The sequence below is a fragment of the Lolium rigidum genome, chromosome 2 (assembly GCF_022539505.1).
Source record: "Lolium rigidum isolate FL_2022 chromosome 2, APGP_CSIRO_Lrig_0.1, whole genome shotgun sequence".
Classification (NCBI taxonomy): Eukaryota; Viridiplantae; Streptophyta; class Magnoliopsida; order Poales; family Poaceae; genus Lolium; species Lolium rigidum.
The window spans coordinates 103,990,851-103,998,026 of NC_061509.1; positions in this window are offsets into that span (position 1 = coordinate 103,990,851).

The following is a 7,176-nucleotide window of genomic DNA, read 5'->3' on the forward strand; positions in this document are numbered from 1 at the left end:
GAGCAGTGTCACAAAACAACCCAATTGCAGAACATAAGTTGAAGCAATGAAGGTACATGTTGTGTTAAGCACGCAATTGCAACCCAAGTTGGAGCTTCATATCACTGACCTGCCCACGCGAATGATCATTTCCGACCAAAAGCAAATCACAAGATTTAGTAATTGAATAGTGCCCAAGGTCAGAAAGGATCATCCGACAACCATGATAGGTCACAATTTAATCATTGGCCTATAAGATGAGCAGAAAAAATAAACAATCATAGTACATAGCAGTGGTGAGCGAACCTAGTACACTGCAAACACTCTTGTTAGAAGAAATATACATGGTTCGCTTACCACTGCCCTGGGATTTTGCCATGCTTAATCAGGCCAATGCACAAAATCAAGTTCAATGGCATGCAACAAATTTGCCACATTTCATAGAAGTGGCCATAATAAACAAAGGGGCGGAGTAAGTGAACCTAGTACACTGCAAACACTCTTGTTAGCAGAAATGTGCATGGTTCGCTGATACGTGCATTTTACATCATCAATATTGCTACATATATGTTTAGTTATTATTGATATTTGCCATCATACATCATTATTTAAGCATTTTTAGTTGATTTACAGGACTTTCATACAAAGTCCCCTTCATTCGCACTTAATTCCTGGGAGGAAGAGAACCTCCTTTTTCGTTTTTTACTGTTTCAGGGATCTTCTGGACACCTAAAAATCGAAGGAAAAAACACCTTATCACTTTTTCACCCGAAAAAGCACCGTGGCCCAAAGAATCACGCGAGAGGAGACATGAGGGCCGAAAGAGGCCAGGTGGTGTGTCCTACCCTACTAGGCTCGTCACCTATGCATGTTTCGTCCTCGGGCATCATCTCGGGTCCCCATTTTAACAGACGCTTCCGTTTCTCCCAAAAAGCTAAGCCATATTTTTCCCGATATTTACTGAGGCGGCTACAGAGGCGAAAGTCCTCTCCTACTACGGGAGAGGGCAGATCCTGCCGCATCGGTGCCTCCGATGAAGAGGAAATCGACGCCATCGTCATCATCACTCCTCCTTGACGTAGGGGGAGGCATCTCCATCAACATCTCCATCAGCACCATCATCACCACCATCACCATCTACGAGATCGATTTCATCCCACTCATAGTTTGTGTTGGATTGAACCGCGGATATTGTTTTGAGGCTAGTTGCATGTTTGTGATTGCTACTCCATCTTTATTTTGTGGAGAGATTATATATTCATATTGTGATGTAATCATTATGCCTCTGGTCCATATCATGTTTGAAACTTGTGAGTAGTTCCCTATGTTCCTAAGGGCATAGGATGATATGACTATGATTCTATATAATGTGCAATGAGTATTTGGTCAAGATTTTATCTTTTATGTTATTCTATGATGGTTTTGTGCGAACGTCGACTGCATATTACTTCAACTATATGGGCTCATAGGGCTACACTTTAATGTAATGAATGATTGTTGGAAGGGACGGAATGACAGAGACCGTTTTCCAATATTCGAGTTGCATTAGAGGGGTTTATGTCGGGGATCAATGATCTTATTGCTATGGTGGGACATTTATGTCTTAATGATTCCTATACTTTCACATTCAAATGGCTTAGGACCCATCATAAGGGGTGTATTTCCCCATTGAAAGTATAGAGATGGTAAACCTAGAGGGGGGGGGGTGAATAGGTTTCTACAAATTTTAATTCTTTCTTTGCAATATTAGGCTTTGCGGAATATAAAGGTGAGCCTAATGCAAACTAGGTGAAGCAACCTATATGAAGATACAACTATCTCGAGCACGAAGGCTCTCTCCGCGCTTTAAATCACAAGTAAGGAGTTCGGTTAGAGATAACCGATAGCACGCGGAGACGAGGATGTATTCTCGTGTTCCCTTGCTTTGCAACAAGGTACGTCACGTTTGGAGGGGTGGAGGTCCCACGAAGGATTCCCCACGCCACGAAGGCTCACCCTATTCTCCGGAGCCTATCCCACGAAGGAATAGCTCACTCACTTGTGGTAGACTTTGAGGTAGCCTCCAAACCTTCACAATCTTTCCCGGAACAAATCCACAGCCCGGATGCTTCCGGACTCCTCTTGCCCACCTAGGGTTTCCAAGGAACCCTAGGAAGCAAGCTTCTCGATGAATACAAGGGGGAATGAGATTTGGCTTGGTAGAACAGTAGATCGGGTCCTCCTCTAGTGATTCCCCGGAGGGATTTGAGTTTGGGTGGAGGAGGAGGGAGATCGGAGGCTTTTGGTGTTTCTAGTAATGGAGTAGGAGAGAAAGAGCTCAAGAACAACTTGTAGTGTATTGCCTACCCCTTCCAAGGTAGGAGAAGGGGTATTTATAGTGTTCTTTGAAAAACTGGCCGTTGCAACTTGCCACATCATCAATTTCCTCGAGGAACCCGGTCGACCGGATTTGGCGCCGGACTGGTCGGCGCACGAGCCGGTCCGACCGGGTCCGTGACCGGGACGGCCGGTTTCAACCGGAGCCGGGACCGGGTCTTGACCGGACGAGCTTCCGAGCTTATCGGATCATGCCCGGATGGCACAAGTGCAAACTCCGGTTGGGCGCTGGGGATGGTGGGTCTGTAACCCGGTCCAACCGGGTCTTGGACCGGATGGGCCGGTCCAAACCGGGCTGGCGACCGGACGCTGACCGGGTGAACGCCCAGCCTTTACTGGATTCAGCCCGGATGGCACAAGCGCTGGATCCTGTTGTCGCCGGTCCGTCCGGTGCCAGGGCCGGTCTGACCGGGTCTGGGACCGGCCAGGCACTGGGAAAACCTTGTTGATTTTTCGTCAAAGTGGGGGGGTCTCCCATTGCCATCTTGTTCCATTGTTACACCATTAAACCTCTTTGGCTAATACCTGAGAATCATCTTGTGGACATGTATTAGACCAAATACACTAGCACGGTGTCATAGTTACCAAAATAATGGATAAGGGTAAAATACCCTTACAATCTCCCCTTTTTGGTATACGATGACAAACCGAGCTAGAGTCACATAAAGATATTATGATAAGCTTTAAACCTTGATTCCATATAAGATATTGAGACGGCTCCCCCATAAGGTGTGCACTTGGAGAATTTGCGTTTGAATGCAAAGTGCAACCTTTGTGGAACATGAGAAGCTCCCCCAATATCTTTAGGAAACAAGCATGGTATGGAGATGTGCATATCAAGATACATAAGCATAACACACATAATCATCCTAACATAGAGTAGCACATATAGTAGAGTTTAAGCATATAGGTACATGTCCATACACGAATACTTAAAATAGCAAATGGTTCTTGAAACGATAAAAGCAAGGAAGCACAAGCCATATAAGAATCAAATAAAGCAACACCCATGGCTTGTGACATCCAAAGCAACACCCGTGAATCCTAGACTCTACTCTCTTCTCCCCCTTTGGCATCGGAACACCAAAAAGGCGAAGAAAAGAGGAGAGATGCTAGCGCACCCATCAATAGAACTCATGCCCAACGGAGTATGAGCTCTCGCCATCATCACGCGCATCAGTACCACCGTCTTCCTCTTCAGCATCATCATCAGTAGGGACACGAGCAGGCCTAGGAGGAGGACCGCCAAAGGTGTACAAGGAGGGGTCAAAGTTCTGGAACATCTGATCAGTGAGGAGAGGCATCTCCCAGTTAGGTGCATGTACGGGCTCCAACTCAGGACCAGGAGGAGGAACAGGGACATTCCTAGCAGTCATGAACTCATTTTGGCGCCTCCTTGTCTCTTGGTTCAAGGCAAGGCTTTGGTGTGCAACATCATTGGTATTTTTGCACATCTGCCATAAGCTAGAGAAGAACCGTGAGACACCATGTTGTGGGCGGCTAGAGGAGCTGGAGCTAGCAGGGTCATGGCGTTCCTTGGTCCGGCGCTCATAGGGCATCATCTCAGGGACATCTGGTCTATCACCTTGGATAGGAACCCTGAAGGCTTCCATCCTAACCCTTTCACCTTGCGTGTTGAGAGGTGCTGGCACAACCCTGTTGATGAGCAGCTGAACATATTGAGCATAGTTAGATGTCATCCGTTCGCGAACACATCGCCGCAGCTCACAGTAGAGGAAATCACACCCATCAATAAGTTTCCGGTACTCGGGATGGCAGTAGTACATCAAGTTCAGATGATAGCCACGGCATTCACTTGTATCGCCGGACTTGCTGATGAGGGTCTCACGGAAGAGCTTGGCAAGTAGCAGGTAGGAGTAGTACATGCCGTAAATAGTGGGAGGTCCAGCTCGTGGGATTCGAAGGATAGCAAAATGCAATGTCTCCCTTGGCGAACTTCTGCTGAGAGTATATCTTGAAACCACGAGCACGACCTCCACCAAACCCCAGGGCTTCACAGAAATCAAGATAGTTGCAAGTGTATTTCTGTTTGCCAGTCATCCAAGTCATAGTCCGAGCTGCATCATCATGGAAGAAGACTGTGCAATGAAACTGCCTCACCAAGATCGGACAGTAGCACTCATCAGTGGGCATCAGGCACATAAGCTCATACAACCCCATCATCTTCAAGGTCTCAACCGCAAAGCGAAACTGGGTGTCTTCATGCAGTGCAAGAACATCCTTGATGGCCTTGGGCATAACAAAAGTACCATTCTTCATGTGATCTGGGGTGTCATAGTACTCTTCCCACATCCTCTGCTGTGTCTTAGTCCAGAAAAGCGATCTCCCCTGTGTAAGTGGGTTCCTCAAAGCGATAGGGGTTGGAATCTCTAAGTCTTCTCCATGCCCCAACTTGTACATCACCAACATTATATGTTGGCAAGATCTCATCTTCTTCCTGTGCTGCATGCTTATCTCTCTTCCTGTTGGGAACCGACTTGGTTCGGCCAGAGGAGGTACCATCAGTAGGCACACGACCGCTAGTACGTCGTGGTGGGTGTCCGGCATGCCTCCCTCTCTTGGCAGTGGTGTCACGGTCCTCACCGCTCCAATCTCCTGTGAATAAGCAATATAGGGCGAGAAGAGCAATGGGGTAAGTGTACATGTCATCAGTATAAGAAACATAGCATATATCCAAGTGTTTCGACGACTTTGTGCGAAGAACTGGGCGAGCCGGCGCACGACCCGGTCGGACCGGACTACAGACCGGACGAGCCGGTTGTAAATCCGGTTGACCGGGCAGCACGCCGGAACGACCGGTTGGGAGGCCGGTTGACCGGGTCTGAGACCGGGTGCTGCTGACTTGTGATGTTTGCCTAGAAATTCGACCACAAAATCATGCAAAAACTCACAAACTTGAACATAGACTATACCAAGGGAGTGAACAATGTGCATAGGGGTGTGAGACACTCTAGATGGCATGAGGACTTACAAACCCTAACCCTAACCCTAACTTTTCTCAACTTTCCTCAACATGTGGCAATGGGAGAGGAAAAGCAAGAAAGAGAGGGAATGGAGGGAGATTTACCCGAAGACATTGTCCTTTTTGCCCAAGTGAGCAAGAACAACACGTGAAGAGGGCTTGAGGGCCAAATCCCCAAGATCTCCCAAACGAGCTTGAGAAGGACCAAATCCTTTGGTGAAGAAGCTTGAGAGATCCCGATCTACGGTTGGGTGTAGTTGGGGAGAAACCAGTGGTGGGAATGGCCTAGGCTGTGGTGGAGATGGGGGAGGCGGCGGCCATGGAAGTTTTGGAGATGGGGGACAATGAGGAAGAAAACCCCCAAGGGGTATCCTCCTCCAATACATAACAGCCGCACGACCGGTTGGTTGCCCGGTCGACCGGGCCAGACACCGGACGACCCGGCGCAAAGGCCGGTCCGACCGGGCCAGTGACCGGCCGAAGTCAATTTGCCCAAAATTGTGTCATTTTGCCTCGTTTTGCCCCTATTCTTTGTGTAAATGTGTGTGAGTGCTCAGATGATGACATGTACATATAGATAGATAGATGATGATGAGATGAGCATAGACATGGAGTTGGAAACACAAAGTTCTCTAGGCATACCCATTGGAGAGAAAATCCAAACAAGATGTGAATAGCAACAATGGGCATGATTCGAAGTGTATATCAAGAATCATGAGTCATTTGGAAATGATGTTTGCAATAAGATCATTTGGCCTTATATAGTCAAATCAAGTTGTAATAAAGGCTCAATGAGGGGCGGGGAATTACTCCCCCTATGTGAAAGCGCAAATGTCATGAGACCGCGAAGAGACATGCTTGGGTCCATATAATGACATTGGGTCTATTTATGTTGCACACATAGGTATGCATCGTACCAAGACATGGTAGGATGACTATCCCCATATGTGTTATGCCTCTAAGCTAGATAGCAAGATAAATGCAAGAATATAGTGCAAGAAGTTAATCAATCCAAGTTTTTAGGATCAAGAATACCAAGTTCTCCTCTCAAGTTAACAAAGCGGGCTTCATCCAAAGGCTTAGTGAAAATATCCGCCAATTGGTAGGTTGTTCCCACATGAGTGAGATCAATATCCTTATTGGCAACATGATCACGTAGGAAGTGATGGTGAATGTCAATATGTTTGGTGCGACAATGTTGAACCGAGTTGTTGGCGATCTTTATTGCACTTTCATTGTCACAAAGAAGAGGCACCGTACCAAGAGACACACCATAGTCTTTCAAGGTTTGCTTCATCCATAACAATTGAGTGCAACAAGATGCCGCGGATATGTATTCGGCTTCGGCGGTGGATAGGGCGGTGGAGTTTTGTTTCTTGGATGACCAACTCACCAATGACCGGCCAATAAATTGGCAAGCCCCGGAGGTAGACTTCCGATCAACCTTATCACCGGCCCAATCGGAATCCGAATAGCCAATGAGTTCAAAGGTTGACCCCTTTGGATACCATAGCCCGAGAGTAGGAGTGAGAACAAGGTATCTTAGAATCCGTTTGACCGCCACTAAATGGCTCTCCTTGGGAGCGGATTGAAAACAAGCACACATCCCTACACTTAGCATGATATCCGGCCTAGAGGCACAAAGGTAGAGCAAGGATCCTATCATGGAGCGGTATACCTTTATGTCCACATCCTTCTCACCGTCACATGAACCAAGTGTGGTGACCCGGCATACCACTGCATGGTGTAGTATGCAAGTCTGATATAACACCAATGAAACACCGTTCCACTAGTATTATATCGCTCAGAGTGGTACAACAGAAACATATGCGGGTCCA